This window comes from Thamnophis sirtalis, unplaced genomic scaffold (assembly GCF_051295495.1).
Source record: "Thamnophis sirtalis isolate CommonGarterSnake01/CBP01778 unplaced genomic scaffold, rThaSir2_p1.2 scaffold_1, whole genome shotgun sequence".
Taxonomy (NCBI): domain Eukaryota; kingdom Metazoa; phylum Chordata; class Lepidosauria; order Squamata; family Natricidae; genus Thamnophis; species Thamnophis sirtalis.
In genome coordinates this window covers 34,112,577-34,128,716 of record NW_028261381.1, presented here as the reverse complement: position 1 = coordinate 34,128,716, position 16,140 = coordinate 34,112,577, and positions in this window count along the sequence as shown.

The following is a 16,140-nucleotide window of genomic DNA, read 5'->3' as shown; positions in this document are numbered from 1 at the left end:
CCAATCAGTGAGCACCAGGCTCAGCTGGCTTAGATTTTTAGAAATAGATGGGGGAACTAACGAGCGAGCTAGCGGCAGCTGATGGGCGGGGGAGTGAGCGAGCCCCAAAATAAAGCGGGGTTTTTCTAGAATGGCCCGGGGACGTGGGAACAATTATGAAAAGGCGTGCCTGTCCCACCAGATGCGGGATGTCTGGTCACCCTATGAAAAATGCCAGAACAAACTCATGCTTCTAATTATCTAGCCATTTGCCCATGAATTCTAATATACAGTCTGGACAGGAAAACTCTCTTACAAAAAAAAAGGGGGGGTTATCAACTTAATGTTGCTTATGGGCTGTGGCTTGCCAGCCTGGGATGAACTGTACTGCATCAAAACCCAGCAACAGCATCATTAAATCAAATCAAGAACATTGTTGAAGGATTTGTGATCAGTTAGTAATTTTTATTAATTTCCTTCTATTCTTCTCTGTTGTGTCACATATCCTTGATCTTTGATTTTCTTCATTCTGAAATAAAGGCAATGTTGATTGAGTTCTTAAAGATACACAGCACCATCTTTGCAAAATGCCAGATATTGTCTATAATAAATGATATATTTATTATAAATTCCACCATGTGAAATAATGATAAGGTGTTCACTCAGCATAGAGAATTTCCTCCAAGGCTTACATATTCTGTACTGTATACTATATAATATAGCAGTATAACAGTGATAAAACTTAAGGTTGTGCACATTTCAAAATATTTAAAAATCTTTCACACCACACATGACTAATTCTTTGAAGAAATCTGATTTTTCAGGCTCCAGCATGAGCCTATTTTAAAGAACTCATTAAAATTAATGTTTGAAGTAATGGCATCTTTTATTTTCAGACTAGCTTGGAAATCTAAAAAAGTTAGACTTTTTTTAATGAATAGGAAAGAGGTTCTGGCTGTGTTTCTGCTTACATGAGGTCATTTCTTCCAAATAATTTTGGAAGGATACAGAGCTATAGTAAAAATGCATTTCCTTTCTTGAAGCATTGTTTTATGGTTTTTTCCAACTTAGTATTGCAACATTCAATCATGAACTGTTCTTTTTCTGTTTTATACTGGTTATCTGTGTGCAATTCTAAATGCATTTTCTCATTTCTCTATTAATCTGGGCTTTTAAAAAAGAATCATAAAGTTTGGCATTATCCTGAAAGCATAATTTCCATATTTAATACATTTTAAAGGAGAAAAATATCAAAGACTTCGGATGAGAAAAAGAAGAAGAGGAGGGAGGAAGAGAAAGAGAAGGAGAGAAGGTAGGAAGGAGAAGAAAAAGGGTAGGAGTAGGGAAGAGATAAGGGAAAGAAGAAGGGGATGGAGACAAGGAAGGAAGGAAGTAGAGAAGGAAGGGAGGGAGAAAGGAAAAGAAAGAGAAAATAAGGTGGCATCTTAGCAGGTGCGAAGGATGGTAAACAAAGCATTCTAAACTATACCTTATAACCTTCCAAATGGGATAATAATAATATAAGAATGGCAAAGAAAAAGAATAATTATGTGGATGTATATCTATAATCTGTATGTAAGAGAACAAATGACAGTAAAAATAAATAGCATAATATAGGTAAATAATATCTGGTCATAAGTAGCTAAGTTTAAATAAATAAAGAAATGTACATACAAATGGATAACGAATAAGGAGATTATGAATGAAAGAGGGAAATGTATAGTAGGGAAAACACTAACTGCAAAGAAACCAATTCGGAACTGCTGTATGATATATGATGGAACTTATTGTTCCTATGTTGTTTTTAAGTTATGTGTTTGCTTTTGTTGATGTGTTTATGTGTTTAAAATAAAAAAAACTATCAAAAAGAAAAAGAAAAAAAAGACTTCAGATGAAAAAAGTAACTGGGTCATGATATTGTAAATTTGAATCAAGTTTATTTAACAATGTTCATTAACCATGGTGACCATTTGCAATAATCCATTTTCTTTACAACAAACATGGTCAGACATAATTCTACTATCTTATGTTTGCCATCATAACAAAAATTAATAGTAACTTGGAAAAAAATACAGGGTAGTGCTTTTTAAAGAATAAAACTGATAGCATCACCTTCAGAGCACTAACGTAATGGATAGACTTACCCCACTCTCTGAAACCATAATGCTTTTAGCTTACTTTCATTTGAAATAGAACATAGGAAGTTAAAAAATGAGAAAAATAATATTTTCCTTTTCTTTGATGGTGTTCTACTTTCATCCCGGGTTTTTTAAAAAACAACAATCTGGGATTTTTTTGCAGAACATTTGTAAAGACTAAAGGTGGCAGAAGATCTTTTGCTAAAACTTACTGAGTATTGCAGTCAAAATGAAATCCCACTGAATTGAATGGAGTTTCTCTCCAAATATAGGATTGTGTAATGGTACCCTATCTGGGCTACAAAAATCTGGATAATCACTAAATTACAGCAAAGAATTAAAGTGTTCTGTATCTTTGTATCTTATCAAATTGTCATCCAGATTTTTATAGTCCTGATATGATAGCCATAGATTTGTGGTTACAATTGCATATCCAAATTATGGAATATATTAGCAATGTCACTTAGATTCATATACCGCTTTGCAGTGCTTTTACAGTCCTCTCTAAGCAGTTTACAGAGTCAGCCTATTGCCCCCAACAATCTGGATCCTCATTTTACCCACCTCGGAAGGATGGAAGGCTGAGTCAACCTTGAGCCTGGTGAGATTCGATCTGCCAAATTGCAGGCAGCCAGCCAGCTGTCAGCAGTACTGTACTCTAACCACTGTGCCACTGCGGCTCAGTGAATATTAATATCGAATATCAAAGAATATTACTATTCTTTGTGCAAGAACATACTACCACACATGAGAATCTGCAGGGGGAGCATCCTCTCAGGATCTCACAGGTAGGAGAGGCACATTATGGAGAGAAATGGGAAAGTGTCTTTGGAATTCATTCACTTTGGAATAGAAGCCAGAAGGGAGAAGGGAAGCTGCTTTCAGTGCTAGATAAAATATTATCTTTTAATAGTTGCAGTCAGGATCTAATGCCTACCATATTAAGTATCTTCTGTCAGTGTTATTAGGATTATTAATACAGGTTTACATTATTTTCATTTGGCTCTACTATTTTATGGATTGCAAGTTTATCTAAAAATTGAAATTTTGTTCTGCTTCATTCATTCATTCATTCATTCATTCATTCATTCATTCATTCATTCAGTCAGTCAGTCAGTCAGTGGTGGGATTCAGCCACTTTGCACTACTTAAGGAGAACCGATTGTTAGACTCTTGGTTTATAGACAAGAGAAAGAAGGAGATGAAATGGGACGGGGGAGTAAAAAATAGATGGTAGCTGGATAGGATACACTAACTATTTACTAACAGTTATCTTCAACTTCTGAAAAAGCCACATCTCAAGGGTGATCTCTTGGCTTTTGTTTTGCCTATTCTGTAGCTTCTTTGGAGATGAGAAGGGGGTGCCTTCCTTCTTGAATAAAAGACAATATTTCAAATATTCATTTTGCTTTGGGGAAAGTTAGGCAAATTGCATCAGGGACTATTCTGGGTAATCAACACATTTTTTAAAAATAAAAATGCCAGACTTGTCTGATTCTGCTGAAGCAAGCTGGTTCTTATGGGTGATTATTTTCTGTACTTTGGAAATGTGGCAATTAATAGCTCAGCTAGAGAATGCTAAATGGAGCCCAAAGTTCTTTTAAATCCTATCCAAGTGGCAGAAGCTCCCTTGAACTACTGCCAAGGTAGGATATAAATTGTGTGTGTGTTTAGTGAGACAACATGCAAGAAAAATGTCTTAGGTAAAACAATTCTAGCATGTCCACTTTAAAAACAACTCCAATGGAGGTGTTGGCAATGATAGTTCTCTGCCAATTTTCAAAAGATAATGTTTGTAATTGCAAAGAATCAGACCTACACTTTTAATTCAGATTTTGTAATCAGATTTGATGGAGGAGGATCATTATTACTGAAGCAACATTTACGAGGCAAGTTAAGTTGCAGAGGTGGGATTGATGGACAGAGTCCTGATCTTTGTCTCAGGCAACAAAATAGCATGCCTGAGAGTTATTATAAGTACAAAATGGATGCCTTGTCCTTTCCCTCCCCCATCTTAAATAGCATGAAAAAATGAATTCTTATATTAAATAAGATACAGCACAGGGAAGACAAAACATTATCACAATCAAACATCGATTTTAAAAAGAACTAGACAAGCAAATATAATGCTTTCCATTAAATGTCAGCATAATGTATGCATAAACGTATGCAAATGTATGCATAAACAAAGCATACTATTTGACAGAGAGGATATGTGCTTTATAAAAATATAAGCATTTGATACATTCCATCATTATTTACCTTTAGGCAGTAAGTGGATTTTTGGGCTTTTTAGGCAAAACTGACTATATATTTAACTATATTCATGTCAGACATTTGTGAATGTAAATGAACAGATGAAGAATGTTGGGCAACCCCCTCCCCTTTAGAAGTCCCACTGGTGACATCGCTGAAGAGCCGTCTCCATGACTACAGTGATATTGTCCACAGCTGAAAAACTGGTACCAAGTCAATCTTGCAGTATTCTGATTACATGGAAGCCTTTGCATGCATGCACTGATTTTCCATTGCAGAAACGTGTGCTGTACCTATTGAGGGCCAGTTCTTCAGTGATGTCACTCATGTGATTTGGAGAGTGGAGGGATTGCTCACCGCTCCTTAAGTGTTGAATTGAACATGTTGCCCAAATAGGGTTCCTGTGAAATACTAAAGTTGCCCATTACATTTTTCCCTCTGAAATAGTAATATAAAACTAAACTAAAGTTTACTTTGAACTTTTTGCCATTTCTAATTTAGTTCTTACCTGGATGGGATAGAGTTTTTGTTTGGCATTTCTCAGGACAAGAGGTGTGTAATGTTTAAGATTCATTGTGGGGATAAAACTGGAGGAAGAAATATCCCCCCCCCCATTTTGAAATATCATTGCCAATACCATCTTTGAATTTTAAAGAAAAGAAGATAAATGAACTCAATAAACCTTACATAGATAAGGAGAGGCAGTTTTCTAATTGGAGAATATTTGCATGAAAGGTACTTGAAAACTGAATCTCTTCTCACTTAATATGATTTTACACTATGCAAATTAATATGGTGAGCAGAATATATTATCCCTTAGATTTAAATTAGATTCCTTAGATTTTATCCCTTATATTTCACACTTCATTGAATTTCAAATGTATATGAATATATGTATGTGCATATAGTATGCATACAGATGTATATGTATATGTATATGTATATGTATATGTATATGTATATGTATATGTATATCAGGGGTGGGTTTCTCGCCCCGTTCCAACCGGATCGGTTGGAACGAGGCCGGCGGCGTCCTCACGCACGCACGCGGCGTCCTCGCGCACGCACGCGGTGCGCGCATGCGTATTAGCGTCTTCGCGATGCTCCAGCTGCTCCTGGAGGATCGCGCAGGCGTTCTGCGCATGCGTGGAAAGCGTGAAATTCAAAAAAACCAGGTAAGGAGTGGGCGCGGGTGTGCAGGCGCGCGCGGGCGCGGGGGGGGGGGCTTCGCCGTTCCCGGAAGTTACTTACTTCCGGGTTCGGCGACCAACCGGATCGCAGGGACCGGTGCGAACCGGTTGAAACCCAGCCCTGATGTATATGTATATGTATATGTATATGTATATGTATATGTATATGTATATGTATATGTATATGTATATGTATATGTATATGTATATGTATATGTATAAGTATAAGTATAAGTATATGTATATGTATAAGTATATGTATATGTATATGTATATGTATATGTATATGTATATGTATATGTATATGTATATGTATATGTATATGTATATGTATATGTATATGTATATGTATATGTATATGTATATGTATATGTATATGTATATGTATATCAGGGGTGGGTTTCAGCCAGTTCTAACTGGTACGCTAGAACCCGTTAGTGAAATTCAGCGTACGTTTTAGAACCTGTTCATCCGGTGGCACAGTACCGGAATGCTGCCTCCCGGCTGCCCTCCCCTCGCTCACTCCCCCCCCACCTGATGTGATCTCCTTTCATTCTCCATCTGCCTCATTCACTCGTTAGGGTAGCAGAGAACGAAAGGAGATCACATAGCCAAGGGCAAAGGAGCCTGCAGCCTCCTTCATTCAAACGGCTTTTTTGCACACTTTCTTTCTTTCTCCGAAGGCGTGCGAGAAGCCCCCCCCACCGCAATTGCCCGAATGTGTGAATGAAGGAGGCTGCAGGCTCCTTTGCCCTAGGCTACACTATCGCCTTTCATTCTCCTTCTGCCTCATTCACTGGTCCCAGCATGTGGTCCCAGAAAGAGCCGAGGTGGCGCAGTGGTTAAATGCAGCACTGCAGGCTACTGCTAGATCAGCAGTTCAGCGGTTCAAATCTCACCGGCTCAGGGTTGACTCAGCCTTCCATCCTTCCGAGGTGGGTAAAATGAGGACCCAGATTGTTGGGGGCAATATGCTGACTCTCTGTAAACCGCTTAGAGAGGGCTGAAAGCCCTATGAAGCGGTATATAAGTCTACTGCTATTGATAGCTTTCTACTAGATTCCTCTCTGTCCTCCCTCCTCCGATCTCCCAAGTTCTTTTCCCAGCCTGTGATAGCTTTCTCCTGGATTTCCCTCTGTTCTGCCTTCTTCGGACTCCCTATTTTCGGCCCTTAATCCTCCAGTTGTCTATTTTTGGAAGTTTTCCCCTCTCTCGTCCCCTCCTTCCATTGGAGTCCCCAAAAATGTTTGCCACCGTGGGCATGGCTTGGGGGTTTCATGAGACTGAGTGTGCATTAGTGATGTCAAATTGGCCATACCCACCAGGTCACATGACCGCCAAGCCACACCCACAAAATAGGCCACACCCACAGAATAGGTTCTAAAAAAATTTGAAACCCATCCCTGATGTATATGTATATGAAATTATATTTGAATTTAAAATGTAGTTTTTGTTTCCCTAGTAATTGGCAGTTCTTATTTGTGTGTGTGTGTGTGTGTGTGTGTTAAAAAGTAACTTAGATATCTAAGTTTTACAGAACTGCCATTAAAACTATCCTGTGTTCCCAAATACCCAGAACCACTTTTATATTGGCCTAGGAATAACTCCAGATCAACCAACCAGCACTTCTTCAGTCAACTGATGGGGAAGTGAAAAAATACCCTGAAAGGCTATCTTACTCAGTATCCTTCTTTGGTCCTACTAGTTTTCATTGTGATAAGCAAACAAACAAATTGCCTTCTGCCCTGTGAACACCCAGGAGATCCTACTAATGGGGAAATGACTGGCTTGGCCTCAAAATTCCATGGAGCTTCAATATTACAATTTGGAAAAAAAAAGTTTGTGCATCCTCATGAAGATGATGCTGAACTGGAAGAAAATTAGTCCAAGGATTGTGACAGTGAGGTGAGGTGGGTTGCAGAGCTCACCTGGAAGACTGCTTCTTATGAAAGTGTTCCCTAATACCCAAATGAGAACAACAGGGACAATTTAGGCCACTCTTTTGCAAAGTGCCCTATGGCTTATCTATCTATATATTAAAAAATGTGTGTGTGCATGTGTGTGGTACACAGATGGTACACAGATGACTCTCTGGAAACAAGTACTGTGTGGGGAGGGTAAGACACCCCTAACACCCCTTGGTGTAAGATACAGCCTGTTGTGCCTTACAACGGCTTCTACTGTACAGCACAGTGAAGTTGCCATGGTAATGGCTTCACAATACTCCATAAGGGGGGTTCCCTCTGGTAAGGGGGAAAGTCCAACATTAGAAATTTAGTTTGGTCCGGACATTTGTGAATGTCTAATACAGGATTGGGATAAACAAATACCCGGGCAACACCGGGTTAACTTCTAGTTAACAATAAATTTATGACCTGACCTTCTTTGACCTTATGACCTTATGTAACCAGATTTTTGCCAAGATAATTGTAAATCTGATGATTAAGGAAGAGAATAAAACACATAAAACAAGTGCAATAAGCTTTCAAAAGAGTATAATTATGATAACAGCTAAAACAAAACACCTCTTCAGAAATAGTTTGTATATTATTTTCTTAGAAGTACATGCAACATTAGGAATATTTAATAGAATTTTTAGATTTCTGAGCATGATTTGAACATATTTTTACAGATGAAATAAACTGGATGAAGAAAGAATAGAATCACACAGAATCAATGAATATAAAACAAAAGCATAACATATGCTCTTTCCTTATAGCCATATACTGTAAAATGTGAGCATACGTGTGGGATAACAGTTAAACTTATTAAACCTGGAAATTCATATTCACTTTCTCATAGCGCAGTCAGCCCACTGGAGGTAGGAACATTAGCTCCACAACAAAGAGGGATATAAAGCTGGTAAATATATAATAAATAAAATAACAGATTAAAATAACTGATGCTTCTATAAATTTAGCCGCCTCCATAATTCACCCTTAGACTTAGTTTCTGTTTAAAGAACCACACAAAAGGATGTGTGCAGATGGCACTGTTGCCATCCTCTTCTGTGCGTTGTCTTGCATCCCTAAAATATTTTCTTAGAAAGCCAGAACACCTTCCCAAAGGAATGTGAAAAATCCTTGAGGGACAGTGAGACTTGTTCTAAGTTAGACTTCAAGCCCCATTTCCTATTCTCTCAGCAGGTGAATTCTTTCTTCCTATTTCTTGAAATTGTGTGTGTGTGTTGTCTGTTTGTCTGTTTGTGTGTGTTTTGGTGAGGTGCTGGTTACAGCACTTGCGGTGGGAGGGAAACAGAAGTAAAAGTAAAACCTTCTTTCCATTATCTTTCTTAATTGATATAGCTTATGATCCCAGCGATTTTATTTTAAAATGGAGCACTTCTAGTTGAGGCTTTCTGTCTGATTCACAGAATTTTACAGTGTTTAATGCCATTTGCCTTTAGAACCCTTTCATATTTTCCAACCACTTCTCCCTCCCCCCCCCTTACCACAGAAAATGCATGAAAGAGGAAAAGATCACAGACTTGCACAAAAGTACTTTTTAAAAAATATTAAGAGCAGTGAAAACTGCCTCTCTGAAAGCATCCATGGAGACATACTGTATATTGCTCTGTTCATTTGTCGTTCATGTAAGATTATGTCAGCCAGTGTAATATAGTTAAAGTGCTGGCTTTGGACTGGAGAGACCCAAATCCACATTTTACTTGATCGAGAGCTCCCTGGGGGGCTTTGGGTCCATTGCGATCTGTTAGTGCAACCTACCTTACAGGATTGTTGTTCGGAAACACTAGATAAGAGCATTGTATATACTGTATATGTTGTCTTGAGAAAAAACAAGAAAAGTCAAGGTAGAAACGTTGGTGCTGCTGCTGCTGATACCACTAAAGGTAAACATAAAGGTTCTTCTTGCACATATATGCTAGTCGTTCCCGACTCTAGGGGGCAGTGCTCATCTCCATTTCAAAGCCGAAGAGCCAGCGCTGTCTGAAGACATCTTCATGGTCATGTGGCCAGCATGACTAAACACCAAAGGCACACGGAATGCTGTTATCTTCTCATCAAAAGTGGTTCCTATTTTTCTATTTACATTTTTACATGCTTTTGAACTGCTAGGTTGGCAGAAGCTGGGAAAATAATGGGAGCTCACTCCGTTATGCAGCGCTAGGAATTCAAACTGCCAACCTTCTGATTGACAAGCTCAGTATCTTAGCCAATGAACCACAGCATCCCTGATGATACCACTAGCAGAACCTTTAACCTTGACCATCTAAGAGACTTTATTGCTTCTACCCTCTTTTCTATCTTTTCTTCTGATTCCAGCTATTATCAGTAATGAAGGATTCATGTGACTTCCGGGGGAGGAGCCTGCCGTCGCCGGTGGCTCAAAGGAGCTGCCCTCAGAGTTCTAAAAAATCTATAGATATCTCTCCTTTCAGGCAAGAAAGGGGCAGGGAGGAACTCAGTCGTTAGAATCTCTTTGTAGTTCACAGCCTTTTGTTTTTCGCTGTGAATGGAGAAGAGGTTCAACAAAAGCTGAGTTTTTTTTTTTTACTCCAGCCAGATCTTCTCAGCTGTTTTTTTCAGCTCAAGGCAGGTCGTCCTCCCCCCTCAGAACAAATCTAAGCTATTTAAAATCGATTCGAGCAGCGACCATTCCTGAGAACCTTTTTGTTTATTATTATTCAAAATACCAGCTTCAATTTTACAAAAAAATCCTTTGTTTAACTGCTTTTTAAAATGGCGATTTTATAGCTTTCGCAGTTGATACATGATATATTTAATTAGCCCTGTTTTCCTGAAGACCTCTCTTTATTAATTGCCAAAGTTTACTGAAAGTATTTTATTTTAAATCAAGGTGCCCAGAGACTTTATTTGTTCTCTTTTTTTCTTTTATAATGGCTCCTAAGTCAAAGCAATCTAAGCGTTTTTTTAATAATACATCCCAAGTAATCGCTATAAAGCCACAGTCTTTGCCTTCTATGCCCCCTACTGGAGATTTGTTAACGAAAGAATTTCTTTTTGAAACTCTTAGAGAATTTAGAGAGGAAATGAAGCAATTTATTTCGGAATTATGTGATAAACTTGATGCCAAGATTGCTCAAACAAAGGAGGATACCATCGGGGTTATAACTGTGATGACAGATTATATTGCAGGAATGGAGGATAAACTGGAACTTTTGGAAGAAGCCAATTCTAATCTGACATCTAAAATTGAAATGTTGCAACAGGAAGTTGAAAAGGCAGAGAGACAACTTGTTATGACAAACTATAAAAAGACTGCGTTTGCAATAAGAGTTAGGGGATTGCGTGAAAACGAACAGGAGAATTTGAAGCAGACCTTTTTTGAGGCTTTCAGTCGTTTGGTGGGAAGTCCGGGACTCAACTTTGATTGGCAGATCCAAAAAAATTACCGCCATAATTCGTGGGCAGCAAAACAGAGACAGCTTCCGAGAGATATAATTATATATTTTGCCACAAAAGAATCCAGAAACGCGATACTGCAAGAGTTTTACAATAACAGGCTGCGAATTGATGGACAGGACTTGATCGTTTTTAAAGAAATACCACCCCAAATGTTAAGAGCCAGGAGAGACTATGTTTTCCTAACTAAAGAACTCAGAAATAATCAAATACAGTACAGATGGGAGGTGCCATTTGGTATTACAGTTACACTTGATGATCAAAAACATCGTCTCAATTCAGTTTGTGAAGCTCGAGACTTTTACTACAAGATCCTAAAGGCGGGACTTCCTGAATTACCCAGACCTGGAGAAAGACAAGGAGAAGTAGAAGAGAAACAACCAAACACACAACTACAAGGCGGGAGGTATCGTTTTTCCCCTCCGGAAGGGCAGAAGAGCAGAGAACAAGGATTTAGTTATGCTTCCAAAACATTTGCTTAACTTTAACCTGAATAATACTTTGTGACTCTGTCTTGTATAAAATGGTATAGTGGTATACCGATGAAGAGACATTAAGGCTGAAAGAAATGATGCTGATTTCCTCGGAAAATATACTGTATGGGACTTGAAAAAGACTTGATAATTTTGAATTTTTATATAAGTTGTTTATGTTTTATTCTCTAGGGTGAGGAGGGCGGAGATTGTGATGCTTTTGGATTGTGGTTTAGGTTGAATGGAGTTGGGAAGGGTGGTGCAGACGGGAGGGTAGTGAAGGTTTAATTAGAGCTCATTTTGAGCCAGAAAGTATGTTGATTTTTATAGAAATTCTTATTTGAATATAATGTTTGGGAGGAGATACTCAGGGAGTTTGAAGGAAGGTGGAGCAAATATGAGAGGAGTACGGATGATAATAAAATATATATATGGACACGGGTAGAGGCAGGATGAGAGGAGTTGGAATGAAAACCGAGAGAAATATTTGAGGTGTTTAAATTGCTTTATAGAGAAGAAGGTAAAAGGGACAAATTAAAGGTACGCATATTTAGATAAAGAGATAAGGCCCCTAGCTAGAGTAGAATTTTATTTGATTAACTCACTTGGTTTCAACATAGTTTGAAATCCTGCAAGTAATAAATTAATTGAGATTAGGAATGATGCACACCACTTAAGTTTTAATAATGATGGGAAGCTGAGCTTAAGGTAGAGAGTTTATTGATTTTTCTCTTTTTTTTCTTTTTTTGGGTTTTTTAATTTTATTTTATTATTCCTTTCTTTTTTCCTTTATTTTTTATTTTTTATTCTAATCTAATTGGTTTTAATATACTCCAGACTGTGCTTGATAAAGAGTTATGTCAGGAATGGGACCTGGGAAGTCGGATGGGGGCTAGGGAGGGGGGTTCACGGGGGGGTGGGAGGGTGGGAGGGTGGAAATATAGAATCAATTTTCAAAACAATGAATGCACTTGTATACTGTTGCTCTTTTTTCTTTTTTTTTCTCTTTTCCTTTTATTTTCCTTTTTTTTTCTTTTCTTATAATTTTAGTGTAAATTACAAAATGAATAGATTAATGAATAGTAGAAATACACCGAAGTGAGGAGTAGAGGGAAAGAAGAGGGAGGAGTTAAGAGGGAGTGAGAGGGGAATGTAAGGAGGGTGAGATGGAGGGAAGGGGAGAAAGGAATGTCTGAGGGGGAGGGGAAGTAGAAGAGGGGAATGCTGGAGGGGAGAAATGAAAGTTGGAGGGGGAGAAGAAAGGGTGTATGGAGGATAGAAGTGTTATGAGTTGTGTTTATTGCTTTCTTAATTGCACAGTATTTAAGTGATTGTATAAAAAGGAAAAGGAAAATGAAATAAAACAGTTTTCAACGGAAGAATTCATGTGAGTCCTTTTATGTAAATTGATTTCGTGTTTTTGATTTGACCGAAGAATGAGGCCAGAAGGCCTCTAGGAGGGAAAATGCTTCTATTCTCACTCTTAAACCTATCCGGCCAAACCCCATAAATCTGTCCTAATTAATGCAGCCAGTTTTCAGTGTTAAAGCAGTGAGCTCAAGTGCAAATTCTAGTCATTTTTCAGGCATTGACTCCTACTGCCTTCCTGGTACTATTTTCATTTTTAATTCTGAAGGGTAAAAGTTCCCTTGAAAAGCACTGTGCTGTTGCTATAATAGCAATAATACAACTAGGTACTGTAGTTTTCTAGGGGTGGACAGCCCATAGCTGTGTGTACCTCTAGTGCTCGATCTATAACCTTCAACATACCAAAGACATACCATTAAAATTCAATGGCAAAAACTACAATACCTGGTTATATTATAGCTATTATAGCAACAGCACTTAGACATATACCACTTTACAGCGTTTTACAGCCCTCTCTAAGCAGTTTACAGAGTCATCATATTTGGGTCCTCATTTTACCCACCTCGGAAGGCTGGAAGGCTCAGTCAAACTTGAGCCTGATGAGATTTGAATTGCCAAATTGCAGGCAGCTGGCAGTCAGCAGAAGTAGCCTGCAGTACTGCACTCTAACCACTGTGCCACCATGGCTTATTTAATGTTTTCATTTTATATCTCAGAAAATTAATTTTCCCAAAGTGGTTTATATCAATTAAAACATCTAGATTCTCCTTCAGGTTATTTTCACAAACATTGTTTTGCTCCAGGAATCTGCTTGAGCAAACTATCCAAAATGATCCTTTTGTTCAAAATCTTTAAAAAGTAGCTGAACAATTTGAAATAATTACTAATTCACTTTTCTTTTAAAGCCATTAAGATAGTCATGCTAAGCTATGGTCCTCTAGAGAAATATTTGTCCTTGGTTTTCTTTTTCTGTCAAGGACTTTTATGGATGATAAATTGTAATTTGGAGAATCTGTAATTAAGTCATGTTCTGGGACTGATCTGATTTGAAGTGTTATGACTCTTTTCTCTGAAAATATAAAAGAAAGAAAGCAATGAACAAGCTTGCTCATAAGTCACTCCAGTTGCTTACAGAAATCACTATTAAGGTTCTACCATGATTGACTAGGTTCTTGTTCCTATTATTCATTGGTTTTTTCCTTGGGCTAACTGATGATGATTGTGAGCAACAAGTTGGTTTATGCTACAGCTCCACAAAATGACCATTCTTAAAGTCAAGGATGAGCCCAATTAAAGTTGGTTAGAATTATGACTCTCACTTTTCTGCCTAAGTTAAATATATTTTGGCAAGAACAGGCATACTGTGGGCCGCACTGGGCTGATTATATAGACTTAGGTGGGAATAGCAATAAGCCATATCTGAAGCTTCAGAGCTTTATGTATTTCTCCCAAAGCCTGAGATAATATCTTTCTAAAATGTCACTAAGCTATTATTTTTAATATGGCCAAGAGGAAGATTATTAAAATATAATGAAAAGTTGTAATTACAAATTAATTAACATTAGGTGTAAAGATAAGTGAAATTCAACACATTGTTTTAGGCCAACTCACTTTATGTTTTTTTGTGATTTGGAGAACACACCCCAATGAGCATCTCAGGGACTAATATAATGAATAATTGTATTTACAAATTAATTAACATTTTGTGTAAAGATAAATGAAATTCAATACATATTTTTTAGCCCAACTCACTCTGTGTTTGTCTATGAATGCATCCCAATGAGCAACTCAGAGACTAAGAGGAAATTTGGCCTACAGAAAGTTACATGTCCTTGCCATAACGATATACTAAGAGCCTAATGAGTGAATTAGCTTCACTAATTTTGAGGAGGGAGGGAGCTGATCCAAACCATCAGTATCCATTTACTCTAATTTAGCTCCCATTTAATTCTTAGTCATCCTCTGTTTTAGCATTCATTTTCCAAGAGACAGTGCCATAATGACAGGCCAATTTCACTCCCCATTCAGCCCTTTAAGATGCACTTGGACTACTATTTACACATCCCTGTTCTGTTTGTTCATATAATTGCTGCTAGACTCTGTGCTAATAAGCTGAACTTTATCTTTTCACGAACCCTGCAGGTAATTTCTCTGCTTGCTAAGGTACATCTTATGATTAATAAAGGAAAATTATTAACTACTACTACTACAGAGTTCCCTACCAACAATTGGGATTATGAAAAGTTCATCCTAAACATATTGCAGTCTTAGTAAATCTAAGTAAATGGTAATCTGAAACTAGTTCAAAGGCATACATTTCTTCTACCCAATTCTTTCAGAAAATGGACAATTTTATTTTATTCACATAATTCTCATTATGAAAGAAATAATTCATATACACATATCTGATTTCCCATTGCTCAAGTTAGTCAATTTTTGCATCTTGGAGCGAAGGGAAGGGACGCGACAGAGCGGGTATGCAAAACAGCAACCTTTATTTAAAACAGAGTGACTACGATACTACGTGGCGTGGTTCGCGCCAAAAATTTATACCTGCGGGTTTGAACGAGGAGCCAATGGGGTGTCGAGTAGCTCGACCAATCGGGGCGAGGATTGAACCGGCTCCGCCCGGGAACCAATCAGAAGGGAGTCCTTTATTCCCGCACTTGGATTTCCCGCGCTAGTATTCAACACCCCTCCCCCCCTAGTCAAAGTGTTCCCTTAGGAAGGGCAAACATAGTCTTGTAAGTAGGTGGGACGGTGACGTTCTCGTCCCGACCTTCGTGGTTCCCCGGCGGTTGTCGTCGGGGGGGGAACCGCCGGCGGAGGTGTGTCCGTGGCGGGGCGGTGAATCTGCGACGCGGTCCCGTGAGATGGCGCTGGCCCCGGGCCCCGTGCCCGATGTCCATTTGCCCAGGGTGGCGTCTCCGTGGCAACAGGAGTGTCCGACAGTGGCCCCGTGCAGTCTGGTTGGGGTGTAGGTTCAGAGTCTCGATAAGGGCTTCGAGGAAGGGAGTAGCCGGGTGAGGCGCGTCTGTCCGAAAAGTTCGTATCGGCTTGTCCCCCGTTCCCCGGGTGGAGGCGGTCCGTTGGGGGGAAGGTCATCGAGGGTGGCTCATGCTGAGAGCGGGTGTCTGAGAGGCTCGGGCCGTCTGTTTCCGCGGGGAGGCGTCGCCTTAACTGGTCCACGTGGCGCCTCCATTGTGTTCCGTCGGCCAGGCCGACCCTGAAGGAACAGGGGCCAGTCAGAGCTGTGATGGTTGCGGGAACCCACCGTGGATCCCCAGAGAAGGAGCGGGCCCATACAGGATCCCCTAACTTAAACGCGTGGGAAGGGAGGGCCCCCAGGTTG